This window comes from Nothobranchius furzeri, chromosome 15 (assembly GCF_043380555.1).
Source record: "Nothobranchius furzeri strain GRZ-AD chromosome 15, NfurGRZ-RIMD1, whole genome shotgun sequence".
Lineage (NCBI taxonomy): Eukaryota > Metazoa > Chordata > Actinopteri > Cyprinodontiformes > Nothobranchiidae > Nothobranchius > Nothobranchius furzeri.
The window spans coordinates 51,127,485-51,144,231 of NC_091755.1; the positions used below are offsets into that span (position 1 = coordinate 51,127,485).

General features: G+C 42.1%; 1 protein-coding gene across 1 annotated transcript in view; it reads right to left on the reverse strand.

The window, feature by feature from the left end:
* The window catches only part of hdac7a (histone deacetylase 7a), an 87,776-nt gene extending 73,263 nt beyond the window's left edge, over positions 1–14,513 (reverse strand). The window contains exon 1 of the mRNA XM_054746175.2: positions 14,377–14,513. The gene's annotated coding sequence lies outside the window, so the exon portion shown is untranslated. The remainder of the gene's footprint in view (positions 1–14,376) is intronic.
* Positions 14,514–16,747: the final 2,234 nt, after the last annotated feature.

A 16,747-nucleotide genomic window follows, 5' to 3' on the forward strand; every position in this document is an offset into this window, starting at 1 on the left:
GAGGTCACCTATGTTTCAGGGGCGGCTCACTAACCTGGCTCTGATTAGTATCAATCACTCAGTAGGGGAGCAGATTTCATGTGATGACATTATTGATGACGTTGCATCAAGGTTAGGTTTTAATTTTAGTTTGTGTTTTCTATTCTAAGTGCAATGCTGTAGTGATAATCTTTAGTTTGTTATGTGTGAAATATTTTTGCTATTTAGAATATTTATTAGCTATTATGTTCATATATTCTTAATATTTAGTTATTGTTTGTTTTTGTATATTTGATTCTATATATTTTGATACAGCATATAATGTATATTGCTTTACATTCTGACAACTTCATAGTAATTAATGTAAATATGTGCAACTTAGAAAAATGAATGTTCAATAGTCGTTCTAATAAACATGCCCGTTTGTAGAAAACATGCGTGTGTTCGTGCAGGTGGGGTGGTGTGGTGGTGGTGGTGGTGGTGAGGGGGGGGCGGTTGGGGGGGGGGGGCGCTCAAAGGGGGCCTCGCCCGGGGAATAATTCGATGTAGAACCGCCACTGTTAGCCACATCCTCCTCCAGCTCCTCGACCTCTGCTTGAGGAAGTGGAGCATCCTGTCACTGCTTCAAACGCGCTGCACAAAGCGTCTGTTTCTGCGGCTGATTGCATGACGCAAGGCAATCGTTTCAAGTCTTTCCTAGAAATTAGAGGCCGTTTGCTTGCAGCAATCACCAACAGTTAGCAGCTCTCTGCAAGATTGTGCAGTTTAAACTCGTTTTAAAAAATCTAATATTTCAGAATGCCACATATTTGTGGTGGCAGTATAAATATTCCAGCTGCTGGTTTATTTTGAACATTGTAGACATGATTTAATGATTTTTGTTTTTGCATTTGCTCAGGAAATGCAATCCTCATCACTCTGTTCTGTTTTCTTTTGAAGCACAAGTAGAAAAAATTGACCTTTTTTGAAAGTTTCACTCACACATCTGAATGTTTTTCCCCACGTTTAACTGTCTTCTCAGTTTCCACAGAGCAACGAGCTTCTGCGTCTGTTTACCATTTTTTCCGATCTCAGCATCAGCCGGGGTAGCAACTGATGCTTCAGACCAATACTGAAACTGAGAAGTGTGTGTTTGTGTGCTGCACCGTCTGCTCGCTCACCATCGGGTGCCTCTCTGAAAGTGGCGGGGGGGGGGGGGGGTACGTTCCCAGAAGTCCTCAGTGTGTGGGAGTACAGAGCTACACAGCAGTGTGTGAGAGAAGCCTCAGTGTGTGTGTGTGTGTGTGTGTGTGTGTGTGTGTGTGTGTGTGTGTGTGTGTGTGTGTGTGTGTGTGTGTGTGTGTGTGTGTGTGTGTGTATGTGGTTGGTCCATTCAATTACACAATCTACCATGCAGTCTGATTCACATCCGGTTTAAAGCCGAAAATAACAAAACCACAGGGTGACAGAAAAGCAGCGCAGCAGGCAACCGCCCACAGGGAGAGAGGAATACACACTCACACACACACACACACACACACACACACACACACACACACACACACACACACACACACACACACACACACACGCATACACGCACACACACACACAGGTCAGTTTTCTGGAAACATCAAAAACATCAAAAATGTTGGACTTTTCTAAAAATTTTTCGCTTTCCCTTTTCAGACTGGAGAAACTTTGGAATCTGTAATCAAATACAAGAATAAAGCTGCAAACCGATCCCCGTTTCAACTGATAAAGACAACTGGTTTACAACAACCTGATCAGTCAGCCTTTAGATGTAAATTAAAATGAAATGACACCGTTAAAAACAGCCAGTCTGACGTGCGCGGTGCTTTCTTCAGCGCCGTATGGGGCAGGATGTGGTCAGCTGTGTGCTACAAAGCTGCCTCCCACCTGCAGAGATGTGCCTCTGCTACGACACCCCAAAGAGTACGACACTGAACTGTTGCAGGACGACACTCGGATTTCACAAAGCAGAAGTTCTGAAAATATCGTGAGAAGCTCAATGAGCCCGACATTGAGAGTCCGTGTGCATTTCTACATGGGGAGGAACCGTTCAGATGTGTGTGTGCGTGTTGGGCAACATGTTGGATAACTTGTTGATTTATGAGACTTTTCTGAAAACACGTGTGAGTCTGATACTTTAGCTAACATGTGTGGACAGTGTGTCAGAAAAAACACGGCAGATGGACTTGTATAAACATGAATGAGCCTGTTTCACGCAACAGGAAAAGATACGACCTTCGCTTCTTTTTAATTATGAGCAGCAGGAGGGTCGGCGAACTCTTCTAATGTCTGGGAGAGCTCCCATCTCCAAACCGCAATTAGATTCAGCGTTTAGCAAAAAGGCAGAAAGCAAAAATAAAGGTGCGATAAGGAAAAATAAGCAAAAAAGAGTTTGGATGGGAGGAGAAAAGCCCCGTAATAATGTTTGGCCTCGGTCTGCCAGCAGGGTCCTTCCCCTTAAGAAGCCAAGAGGAATGCAAAGAATGTTGGATGGGAAGAGAAGGAAGGAGCGGAGGAAAGGGGGAGCAACTGAGGAGGAGAATGAAAGAAAAGGAAAAATGAAGAAGGGAAAGAGGAGCGAGGCGAAGATGATGAAGGCTGTGAGTAATATGGAGGAGAGAGAGCTAGCATGAGGAAAGGACGTATTATCGTTAGTAGGCTGAGTAAACACACGAACAAAGAGGATAAAGTCAGAAGGCAGAAAAATATTTGGAAGGAAAGAAGCCTGAGCGCTGTGTGTTGTTATTTTCAGCGCACGGACACTCGTGCACGCACAGAGCCAATAGTGTCTTTTACCATTTCTCTCTGTGTGTGTGTGTGTGTGTGTGTGCGCGTGCGTGCGTGCGTGCGTGCGTGTGTGTGTGTGTGTGTGTGTGTGAAAGTATCAGGGTGTGGTTCAGCTGCAGGACTGAGCTGCACAACTTCCACGTTCTCCTCGCCGGATAATCTCTGCACTAGAAATCTCACACCTGGAAGAAAACAACAGAATCTTTTGTCTCGTCAACCTGCAGCCGCCGGTCTACCACCACGAGACGCTCAGCGATACCTGAAACCAGGACCGCTTTAAGTGAAGATTGCATGTGTTGCCTCCATGAAACTGGAATTCCTGAAGGAATATGATTCACATTCTTCTGCATTTTGGCACCGTTGGGTTGCAGGATTTCTTTGAGGTCAAAATATTTGCAGGAACTGCTCTCTGGTTTAGAATTTGGCAAAAATAGCAGCAGAAGATCAAAAAGGTCATGCAGCTGCAGCACATTTTTACAAATAAACTCAGGTAGATTTGGGAATAGCTGGTGAGGCTTTTGCAGCATAAAATTGGGTGACAAAGACAGATCTCTTTGCCCAAGTGTCAGATTGATGTGAACATTCATAATTAAACAACACCTAGAATCAGTGCAAAAGGCGGTTTGTGCCGTTTCCACACAGGATGGAGAAAGTTGCTCTGATTCAGAAAAAAAAGGTTGTGCGGTAAAACGGTTCAATTTCAAATCAAAACAAGTTTAAAAAGGGTTAGGATTAGGCTAATAGACGTGAGTTTTTACCATCTTAATGGAAACACATTCCTATTTAGTCACCTGAGGAACTTTAGAAACTCTACAGTAATTGTGATAACCCCTGAAAATAAATAAGTACCTTTGATTCATCCCTTGTGTGCAGCCAGCTTCACCCTAAAACATCTTCTTCTGAGTACTGAAGCATTATGATTAACTTCAGACAAAACAAAGCAAATGATGCTGCGCTGCTGAATTCTGACTGTTGATGTTGCATCACCGTTAGTCGGTCTATCCCACGGCTCGCAGCTGGATTCTCGAACAGGTTTTAGACAAAGTAAGCAAGAAAGTCTAAGATTAAAAGTTCCAGTCTAGATTTACACTGTTCGTGTAGTCCTTACGAGTTCTCATCGTGGACGTTTCATTCGTTTTCCTCCTAATTTAGTGGTTGAATTCTGTTTTCAGCAGCGATGGTATGCAACAAAGTACTTAGTTACTGTTCTTAAATACACATTTACTGCATGTGTGCCTTACTTACAGGAACAACATGGGATAATATCACAATGAAACGGTCACAAAACAAGTTTGACATCTCAATCAAGTTGGAAGGTTATATTGAAACAGATTTTGATCTGCCTGCTGGGGGGTTCTCAGTTTTTCTCCTTTCAAAAGCTAAAGAGGGATTTGGTCTTTGTTTGCAATCTGTGAGCGAGTGGGGTTGCCGAGTCTGCGCCAGCTAACGCTGCAGCACCAGCATTTCTAATTCAACACCAATCGGAAAAATCCTAAGCCAGTAAACAGGAGCGACCCAGAAGTTATTTTTTGTACTACTATGAAGCTGCGGCATCATTCTGATTTATTCTAAAGCTAACGTTGAGCTAACAATGCTAATGGAGAATTAGAAGCAGACAGTTGGGTATTACAGTGAAAAGTATTCATCTACTTATCGCCTTGTTGTGTATGATTCGTCTTCACTCATCATCTACAATCATCTGGTGATGAACCGTAGTTTACAGCAGCCATGAAACTCACATGACGGGAGTGAGAAAGTCACTCGCGTGTTTTTAAAAACAGGCTGCAGTACCCAAATTAGACCACTAGATGTCAGTCTTACTTCATTCTTGCACAATGCGCAGTAGTTTTCTTGAGGCGTACTTTTTCCTTGTACTTCACTACAATAAAAAGTTCCTAAAGTAAAAATGAAGTAAAAAAATACTTCAATTTGCATTTTGACTCTTCTGATATTATTGAGCCAAGAACCTCACACACCAGTGTTCTGTTGCAAAATACAAAAGTGTGTAATGAGTGGAGGACCCAGGGACATGTGGAAGTGCTGGGACTCAGCGAGACCAACAACCAGATGGTCCCATGGTTGCTTTCGGTTCGAAAACGTGTTATTGGTGGAGGTTTTTCGACAAATGTGAGAACCGTTTTATTTTTTTGTTTTGTTTTGCTTTATCCCACGTTATATTTATAGCTATGCTATGCAAGGTTGTTAAGAGGCATGAAAAAAATGTTATAGCAGCTTAAAGAATGAAAACAATAGCATTAAGAAGTAATAAATAAATAAGTGTAAAGTCATTAAATTCCTCTTCTAGCTCCAAGTTTGTATCCATAAATGGTAACACTTTAGTTTAGGGAACACAAATTAACCATTAATTAGCTGTCAATTAGTGGACTACTAAGTCTGAACTAGTCATTATTAAGCTATTATTGGTTGCTTATTACCAATGCCGTAATTCTATCATTAACAGACCATAAATTAAGAGTTTTATCAAAATAAGCCATTCATAATGGTCTGTTAACTGAAAGTAAATGATTTGTTGCTGATTAATGTACATACTTAATTAGCTAAAAAATACTTTATTAATCCCAGAGGGAAATTAGAGGATCAACATGCGGCTTTTAAAGAAGTAAGTCAAGGGGAATAGTTATTCTGCATTAATAACCAAAAATATTGTGTTCTGATATGTAAATAAACACCAAACTCCACATGTTAATAGAGCCTAAACAACAATCAACCACTTGTATGCAAGAAAATGTTCCCCATTCTAGTCAGATTCTGTTCATACCTAATTATTAGTAGTTTATTATTAATTAACCACTTGAGGCAAGAATATGTTCCCCTTGAATTACGTCGTTAAAAGCCACATATTAAATTGAGCTAATTAGCGTGTGTTAATCAGCAACAAATCATTTACTTTAAGTTAACAAACCATTATGAATGACTTATTTTGATAAAACTCTTCATTTATGACCTGTTAATGTTAGAATTACGGCATTAGTAATAAGTGCTTAATAATGACTAGTTCAGACTTAGTAGTCCATTAATATGCATATTAATCGGCAGCTAAATAATGATTAATTTGTGTTCCCTAAACTAAAGTGTTACCGAATAAACTGATACTGGACAAACGTTTTTTAATAAAAACATTTGGCTTCATAACAGTCTTACAGCATCGTATAACTTCATCATAGAAACTATTGATTTAATGATCAAAGTGCTGGGATGTGGTCGGATGTATACTAAATTTAAATATATGAATTAATCAAATCAACAAGCAGTTGGAGAGTGATCAAAAGTGAAAATTAAAGCCAAGCCTGTCACAAATTCCACTGTGGTGGGAGTTCTTTTAAAGAGACACCAGCATGTTCGAACGTTTTCCACGGTGTGTGACTTAGTCTGACAAGGCTGGCCACACCGGAGACCTCGATGATTTGTGCAGACCCCAGAAAAACTCTCAGCTGCTGACAGACATTTTCCACAACAGAGCATCCCCTGCCATGCGTGCAGTCACCGCAGAAGAGCACGTTTTAATCCAGGAGTTCATTTTATCTGATTTAAATCTCAGATTTCAATCAATCGTATTCTGTTTCAAATCTCTGCAGAGATTGCCAACCAATCTTTGGTGTTGTGCAGAGGCCGACAACAAGAAATACGACTGCTTTTGAAAGACGGTCATTTCCAGGGGATTTATCACCTGTTTTGGGGTGTTTGGTGCTGCTAAATTCAGAGTGAACTCGGGTCAAACCCGGCGACAGCACAAGCTGAGAGCTTAATGAGAGACTGGAGAATCCTTTACACCCCGAGGATATTTAGGGCTGTAAGTTAGTCAAAGCACAGAAAGAAGCCATAGCAACCACAGGAAAAATCCCATCTGAAACACACACACACACACACACACACACACACACATACACACACACACACACACAAAGTATTAAAATTCAAATCGAAGCTCACCCTGATAACACCCACCATTCTGAACAACAACAAGCCTGAGGAGTGTGTGTGTGTGTGTGTGTGTGTGTGTGTGTGTGTGTGTGTGTGTGTGTGTGTGTGTGTGTGTGTGTGTGTGTGTGAAGCACCCAGACAGCCAAAAATAGCTCTACATTCGTTCACCATCTCTCACTTTCGGTCCTTCGCTCTCCGTCTCATCCTGCTTACGATGGAAGGAAAAAAACACGAACCCGTACGGAAAGCGTCACCCACCAGAGTGAATGTGAGACGATCAGATATGATTCAGTTTATGGAGGGAATGGTGACAAACTTTACAAAACTGCAGGAGGAGTTTGGCGCATCTCACCAGTGGGAAAATGAGTGTGTGTGTGAAACAAGCTCTTAAAATTAGAATAAAAACACTTCTGATTTATTTCTTACGTGAAGTTCTTCATCGCGTCAGACGACGTTCCTACAGTCCTGTCCCATCTTTGGTCCGAGCCGCGGTAACAACTTTGTCAGTTTATTTTCAAGATGCCTAATTAGGCCAGGAGGGGAGCAGAACTCATAAACAGTCACACAGACTCACAAGTGGCGTGTTTATAGCACCGCTTCAGCAACCCGTCATCCTGCTGTCACATGTTTGAACAAATGCAATTATAGCTTTTGTTAAATAAGCAACGTGTTGGCAAGGACTTGTGTCAGCAAAACCATCCATATTAACCTTAGCTTGACTTACGTTGTTTTTTCAGTAAATCCAGAAATACTAAGAAAATGTCAAGTTTTTAAAACAATTTGAGTGATCAGTTTGTTTATGCAGGAGGCTATCGGGGGTGTCCAAACATTCACGGGCCACAAACATGTCGTTTCTGTTTATTATTTGAGGAAATTTAAAAAACAAATTAAACGTTTTAACTTTGAATTCCTCTAAATACATCTAAGACATGCAAATTTGACAGAAAGTGTCAATAAATCAGTAGTCAAGAGGAGATAAAATAATAATAATAATAATAATTATTATTATTATTAATTATAACAATAAATAATAATAATAGTAATAATAATAACAAATAATTAATAATGTTAATAAAAAATAAATAGTAATAATAATAATAATAATTATTATTATTATTATTATTAATAAATAATAATAATAATAATAATAATAATAATAATTGAACTTATATAGGGCTTATTTAGGACACTCAAAGATGCTTTCACACACTTTCACATTCACACACTGCTAGTGATTGTAAGCTACTTTTAGCCACAGCCGCCCTGGGGAGGTCTGACTGAGGCGAGGCTGCCATTTGGCGCTGTCGGCCCCTCTGACCACCACTAACACAGGCAATTTGGGTGAAGTGTCTTGCCCAAGGACACAACAGCAGAATGCCCCTGGCGGGAACTGGAATCAAACCCATGACCATCCGATCATGAGGCAACCCGCTCTACCACCTGAGCTACTGCTGCCCCAAATGATGTAAATGGGGTCCGCACAGAATCACCCTCAGGGCCATAAATGACCCCCGGACCGTACTTTGGACACCCCTGATGTACAGCAGAGTGATACTTTTTCTTGTTTATGGTTCTTATGGACAGAAGCTCAAGAAAGGAGATCATCTGGTTCAGGATTTCAGATGAAATCTTGAGGGTTAGGGTTATCCCAGTGGGGTTCAACTTTTGCATCATCTGATCTTCTATAGTGACGACAGGCTGGAGGGAAAGATGAACCAGATCAGGGATTCATCTGCTGTAATAAGGGCTCCACTCAGGTCCATGGTGATAAATAAGGAGCCAAAGGTCTCCACCTAAAAGTCCGTCTGCACTCCAACCCTGATAGTTGCGAGTTTTGGATCATAGAACAAGATGCTCGATGCAAGCGGCTGGCACGATCTTGTTTTGGTGGAGCTTTGTCATTGGAGGAAGCTTGGAGCATAGCCGCTGCCCCTCCTCATCGAAAGAAAGTCGGTTGAGGTGGTTCAGGCATCCGAACATAATACCTCCTGGTTGCTTTCCAGTGGAAGTTTGTCAAGCAGTTGGAGGAGACTCAAAAGTTTATGGAGGGATACTCTCTGGTCTGGTAGCACTTTGGGATTCACCAGGAGGAGCTGAAGAGGGTTGCTGGGGGAGATGATGCCTCAGTTGGGAGGTGTGCCTCCTCAGCTTAAATTTGGACAAGTGGAGATGGACGAACAGATGTCAGATAAAACGATGGAACCTCATGTCGGGGTGCCATATAACTCAAAAAGGTAAAACAAATAAAGAGGGAAGATAATCCATCCATCCATCCATCCAATGTATGAACCCGCTTGTCCACGTAGGGTCGCGGGGGGCTGGTGCTTATCTCCAGCGGTCAATGGGCAATCAGGTGGGGTACACCCTGGACAGAGAGCCAGTCCATCGCAGGGCAACATAGACACATACACAACAAACAATCATGCACACACACACACACCTAAGGACAATATACAGACCAGTCAACCTAACAGTCATGTTTTTGGACTGTGGGAGGAAGCCGGAGTACCCGGAGAGAACCCACGCATGCACAGGGAGAACTCCATGCAGAAAGATCCCAGGCTGGGAAGCGAACCCAGGACCTTCTCGCTGCAAGGCAACAGCTCTAACCACTGCGCCACTGCGCAGCCCGAGGGAAGATAATATGAAATAAAATTCTACATTTTTGTCAATCATTCAAATAAAATAGGAACGATTGCTGATTTTCACACACAGACTGTCAGGCTACATTAAGATAAAGATAAACCTGCAGGGAGGTTGATCACTGTTGGCCCTGCATCAGGAATAAACAGAAACAAAGGATCAAACGTGTTTCTAACATTAAATCACGTCTGTTTGAGAAGAGGCGGAGCATCAACCACATCTGTACTTGCTCTGTCGCTGATGAATGATGAACCTGAGTCACACTTTTCCCTTCTCCTTATGCCCTCTGTGGGAATTCTAGAGAGTGATCCAGGGAAAGAAAGGGAGACAGATGACTTTTTCCCTCACAGGATATCCTGTTTTAAGTTGAGCTGCCGGGCTCATTCTGACCTCCTGACCCCTCTTGACCTCTGGCCCAACCATCGTTTGGGTTCACATCTCCAATGTTTCCTAATCGCCCAAAGCTTTTAGCATCCTTTCAAGCTCCACTCTGGCCTCTTTGCTTTCTCTTCATCCAAACTTCTTAATCTCGGGTGTCATATTTTGCCCCTTTGTGGATTTGCCCTTCACTATTTTTGTCTGTGTGATCCCAACTCTGTTTACAAAACCATATGAAGTGATTTAAAGATCATTTTTCAGTCCTTTCAAAAACAAAAGAAGTGAAAAAATGTGGGCCAATAATGGTTGTGATAATAATAATAATAATAATAATTATTATTATTATTATTATTATCATTATTATCATTATTATCATTATTATTATTATTATTATTATTATTATTATTATTATTATTATTATTATTATAACAATAATAATATAGGGTATGGTTATGTTTTTTTTAGTTTAGTAGTTTTGTCAGACTTAATGTATGATAATAAATGTTTTTGTTTAAAGTTTTAGTGTTTTGGTTTTTTATGATTTTTTTTTGTTTTAGGAGAAGCCCTTTGTGTGTTATATACATAACATTGTTACGAGTTGCTAAAATGTTAATATTTTTCATTATTATTCAAGTACAGAACATCAACTGCATAATAAACAATATTTTGAATGTGAAAAAATACTTAAAAAAATCTAAAAATATGTCTTTTAGATTTCTTTATTCATCTTTATGTTTGACTTTTTATTCAAAATTGAATTTTCTTCACCAAAAGGTCATACACAAATACAACTACATTAATATTTTTCAGTTAAAAAACATTTTTAATAAAAATAAAAAACAGCTTTTTTGTTGATATTTGTGTTTATTTCTCATTATGTAAAATATTATTACTATTCTTACATTTATTGTTCCAAACAGTATCAAGGAAGTACAACAGACTCCAAAAAAAATGATCTTGTTGATTATTTTTTGTACTTTTCTTTTTATTTATTTATTTATTTATTTATTTTCTGTCATTTCTCATTATTTTAAAATATTTGTCTTCTTGGTTTTTCCTGACTTCAGTAAATCCCTCCCTAGTTCCCATCCCTCCCAAACTCCAGTCTAACTGTAAACTATTAGCAGATGCATTGGATGCTTGTGTTTTTCTAAGCTCAATAGCGCCACCCCTAACCTCTGTGGCCAAAAGAGGGAGATAACAAAACACACAATGTGATTATAGAATTAATTAGCCAATCATCCTCTGACCTGTGAGCCAAGCCTGAGGTCAAAGAGACACAAAGTGTTCTGCTTCCCAGGTGCTTTCCCGTTAAAAACAAAACGGCAGACTGAGTGGGTCCAGCTGCAGAGCAAAGACACACTGAAGTCATTGTGAGCCGAGAGGTCAGCGTCGACTTCTCTGAGAGCGGAGATGTGTGAGAACGTTGTGTTTACGTGTGTGTGCACCGTCAGACGGACCACGGAGTTGGTCCGGAGGGGCTGTGTGGAAGTCAACACTTCCTGCTTCCTGTGGCTGGAGGAAGTGCTACCGTTGATGTGTCCTTATCGCTGGATACGCAGGCGGAGTGGAGGAAGGCAGAGGAGAGGAAAAGAGCTGAGAGAAGGTTGAGCAGGCTGGACACAAAGAAAGGACTTCGGAGCTGCTTGAAACCAAACAGGGGAATGTGTTTATTAGCAGCAGAAAATGTTTGATCTAATGAAGATGAGTAAAAGAAAATGTGCAGAAAGTCACCTGCTTGTGTCTTTTAGTCATTTATGTGTTTATTTATTTCATTTTGGTGATCTGGACTATTTTGGCTGCACATTGAAACTCATCTTTCCCTCGTGGGAGGATTTATACATCAGCCTCTAACCTGCATGCAAACACAGAAGGTCAAAGTGTAGGAATCTCTTTCAAATATAAATAACTGTTAAATATTTCCGACAGCACTGTCCTGCTCCATGCAGTCCAAGTGACAAATCTGCAGGAATTTATCTTCCCGGAGTGTAGAAAATACCACCACTCCACTGGAATTCTGGAGAACTTCGGGAAAGCTGAGAAGCAGCTGAGTTCATTCCCTTGCTGTGCGTAATGCACACGGAAACGTGTGTTTGCTCTGTTTCAGGTGTGAGCGTACGAATAATAAAAGAAACACTTTGGATCGTACGTTCAGAAGCGTCTGCAGCCCAGGCACAAGTTAGCATGATGACAAGGAGCAAAAACATAAACAATAATCTAAGAAATGAAACAAGAGCTTTTCTGCCTAAAGTCCTTCCCCCAAACAACTCTGGGAAATGCCGAACACTGTTTCCAATCTTCCCAGCAGTGGAATGTCCTCGCAAGTTCAGAGAGCAACGGTCAGATAAAACTCAACCTCAGCCTCGTCGGGGAAACGTTACCGTTCATTACCCGATGATTAGAAAAAAGGTTTGGCTGCGTGGAAGCTGTTTGTGTTTACCAACATTGCTGTGGCCTTATTGTCTTTTATGTTTGACGAGTTCCATTAAAACAAATCTGACGACTTCTGGAACCGTGCTGTTGAGCAGGCGAGACTAAAGATAAGGAAATAACAGAACCCCCGAAACAAAATAAAGGTGTGGAACACTGAAAAACCATTTAATGATTATTTCTGAATATAATCAGAGTTTTTCATGCAGGCTGGACATGGAAATAGTCTCCTACACCTACCTCCTGCTTTAGCTTCTGATTGAAAACAGACGGTGAAACTCTAGGATTAGAAAATCCTGACAGATCTGCGTCACACTGTCACTTAGCATTCATGGACTCACCCATCTGGACTCACGACGGGGAAGGCTGTTGTTTTAGTGTCCAGGAAACAGCAGAGAACATCTCAGCTAAAATAAGCTAAGCATTAGCATTAGCGTTAGCAACTCCACCACACAGCAGGATTCCTCCGGGCTTGTGTTATTTTTGGGGATAAAGCATCCACGTTGGACGTCAGTGGTAGAGTCGCGTTGCTGTAATCCAATCACAGACAAGATGTCCAAACGTCAGGAAATAAGACTCCAAAGCCTGCCGTCTGAAGCTCAGCTGTGAAGCGCTCACTTCTAGTCCCCCACCGGGATTCACAGAATCTAAGCATTACCAACTCCAGCATAACGGAAACGTACGGACGTATGTTATTTGTGGAGATAAAACATCAATGTTGCATTTTTTACCCAAGAAGAAAAAGCAAACGGGGTCAGCGGAAGAGTCACATTGCTGTTAGCCAATCAAAGGAGAGATATTTCCAAATCATCAATATTAACGAGTAAGATTTGTAATGCTGTTTTCTACACTCCACGCTCATTCAACGAGGTTTGACACAGGAAAAAAAACTGAAAATATTCATTCCTATTAGAGCCCAGAGCTAATTTATCTTAAAAAATGTGAATGAGACTCATGAACATTTCATTCTCACTGTAAAGCACGGTGGTGGAGGATTGATGATGTGGTGTTTCACACCAAAGTCTGCTCCCTTCTATTTGAGAGTCCAACTTATTAAGAAATTAGATTATCATAAATAATGATAAATGCATAATGAATAGACATATTTCATTTGTGCATGAGGCACCTGCACAGTAGCTGCAGGTAAGAAGCAACAGCAGCACAGAGCAATAGAAACAAAAAACAGAAGCAACAAATGAAAGAAGTTGGATGTATTTTGCAGACTGCTAGCAAAATGTATCAGTATGTATTTATTATGAAGGCTCAAACGAGAAAGACAGAGTCAGAGAGGGGGAAAGAGATGTTTGGGATCAGGGTGGGGAAGCTTTCAGCGCTTGGGATTGTCCCAGATGGACACAAGCCGCTCCCTCCCTTTATAAACAGCCTCTGGCTTCCACCTCCTCCCCTCTTTTCTGTCCATCTCCTCGTCTTTTTGCAGTTGTCCAAAAGTCAAAGAAACTGGAACGCTGAGCAGAAAGTAATGACAAACTGACACTTTGTGCTTTTTTTTCTTTTGTGACACAATTTATTCAGCCCCTCTTCAACACAAGCACCACTACCCCCCTCAATCTCGGCCATTTCCAAAGTCAACACACCACTAAACGCTGGGCTGACTCACTTCCACTGTGGGTGGCTCTGTTTCCAATTTTCTCACCACCTCAGCCCTCCACCACCTTGGAGGAAATGAGAAAACTTTTGTCCAGACAACAAAAAAATAAAAATCAATAAATAAAATAAAAAACTCCCACAAAAGTGACCAAAGAGTCATGCAAAGGGACTCAAATTTTTGCAACTTGCCCAATTTTCAAAAAACATTCATGCATGAAGATGCAGCCAAGCATGCTTCTCTCAATTCTTTAGTGATTGTGGAATGGTTATCACTGTTTTCCTTCCTTTCTTTCTCTTTGGGAGAGCGTGGGAGCGCCCTCAGTGCACTGCAGAGAAACCACAGGACTCATAACAACAGGAGGAAGCCGGTAACTTGAGAAACTCCGGCTGGTCAAAGAGATTTAAGAGAAGGACTAGAAGTGCAATGAAAGGCAGACCGGGACAGCGAGACCTTCTCGGAACATTTTACGTCTTTGCTTGTCTCCACATGACAACCGTCCCACATTCCACACGGCGTTCCTCTGACGCACGGGGAAACTAAAGACTTCCACATTCGAATGAGAGTGGACCACTTTCACAATCAGAGCACTGCCTTACCAGTTTGTGTTGGTCAGCACTGAGGAGTGTGTTGCAAAGTCCCACCGGTCATGATCAATCCACAAAGCCCAACACACACAAACACTCGTCCAGGCGCAGTATCAGTTCCCTCTGCCCAAGTGTTGAGAAAGTGAGGGGCCGCAACAAAAGGCAAAGGAGGGAGGGAGAGACCGAGGCACAGAGAGAGGGAGAGAGAGAGAGAGGGAGAATGAGATTAACCCCTCTGAGCTGACTGGTGGACTGCTGCTCCCTCCCTTGTGCAAAAACTCACATCCAGAGTTAGCGTATCGCTGACTTCTTGTGTCAAAAGGAGGAAGAGAAAGAAGAGAGAGAGAGCAAAGTGTGTGTGTGTGTGAGATCCTATTCATGAATGTGTGTGTTTAAAGGTAGGAGGGACTGGCTGGCACAGGTCCAGAGCCAGCCAGCCTGGTAGAAAGAAACAATAGCAGGAAACACTGTATCAGAAGGAGGCAAAATACCAGCACAAAAATAATGAACAGACAGTGAAAAACGATGACATCCGCGATGGAAAGTACAGCTCTCAGCCCGGGCCAGACAATGATAGTCAAATCGACTAGACGACAAAGCTATTTTTGTTGTTATTTACCGCTGGTAACAAAAATACCAATTCCAGGGAGATGTGATGGGTGAGCAGTGGCCAGCGGCTCCAACTGCAAGTGCAAAAGTGCATTTTTGGTGTCTGCTGGAGAGGAAATCAACTGTTGGTGCTTCTCGATTTGTCTTCAGCGCTGCTTGTTTCTGTCGTGTGCCCTCACAGGCATGTGGACACACATTCCCCACGCAATCAGTTTGCTGTGACTCCCACACGTACCTCACCACCCACAAACACACATTCTCCTAGCTGGAACCTTCCCCGGTGATAAGGGCTGCTTCCCCCAGTGGTTGTGGGCTCTGACTCTGACCACAGTCACTTACAATCGCCCTGTATTCTTGGCCTGCACTGATTACACTCACAAGGAGCTGCATTTCACTCCGCTAATTCAATTTCCTCCCCTCTAGTTCAGATTTCTCTGTCAGTTTTGTGCATGTTCAAGGTTTCGTGGAAAGCTGAAAGAAATAATGAAAGTGTGTTTACAATGTTCAACAACAAGTCAGATGGAGATTTCATCCGTCTGGGACCGGGAGAAAGCTGCTCAACGAGATGCTTCGGTGCTAGAGAGTAAAGGAGACTGCTTGGGAATGGGCCAGCGTGATAAATAAAACACTCAACACGGTCATCTGTGTTTAGCTACTGTTCGCAGAGGCAAGTTTAGCTCAGATCATCATTTAAAAAACAAATGGGAGTATTTTGGGGACAATCTTTTTCTGGAAATCAGCAAATTTCCAAACATTGCTCAAGAAACCAAGGTTAGCAACATTTGTGCCTAAAACCCCCTTCAGACAGGCCAGGAAAAACGGAAATGTTCGGGACTCTGTCCGTAAGACCTTTGTGTCTGAATACAAACATCCGGATAACCTTTTCTGTAATTAAACCGGACGAAGCCCCTAGTGACTGGACCGGACTTGTCACGGGCAGGGTGGCTGCTTCAGACTGGTGAGGTCGAGTTCCGGACAGTGAGGGGGAGGAGGAGGGGACCGGGGGACTCTGTACACACCTAGACAGCTCGCTCCTGTAGCATGCGGCGAAGCATGGCAGCTCGCCTCCTACAGTACCGTCTCCTAGACGTGCGACGGAGCGCTTCACACCGCTTCCGTGATTCCTTTTAACCATTGAGCTTCATCACCCAGGTCTCTTATGCGTCTTCGTGTGCGCAGAATTATGCTTCACATAAGTCCGATCAGTGAGAGGAATTCTATCTCTTCGTCGGCCATGTTTGACTGAATAGCTTTATTTGGGTAAATGACGCAAGTACGCCCGCCGCACTATGTTTACGCAATACCCGGGTACAGCCTTCCCACCCCCTCCCCCTCTGACATCTGGAACTTTTCCCTGCTGTGTGAAGGCAGCCGAATGGACAAGTTCAGGTACAAAAGTGGTGTGTCTGAAAACACAGTTCTGGTTAAAAACCGGACTGAATTGTCCACACATATTCCAGAATGTCAGTCTGAAAAGGGCTTAAGAGCGATAAAGGATGAACACTTGGTGTTCAAGAAGGTTTTGGTGTAATTTTCCTTTTCGTATGCATAGCGGCCACCTCATAGTGTTTTCTTCAGCATGCGTGAACGGTGATACTCTAACAGAAGACATCGCATTGCACAGAACATTATTGAAAACCGGACTTGATCTTGAAGGTTTTGGGAGATTCTCTTAAAACCTCCCAAGAAATAAGGACTGCCCATCCATCTGTCCATTTTCTTCGGCTTATCCGAGGTCAGGTCGCAGGGGCAGCAGTTTAAGCAGAGAGGCCCA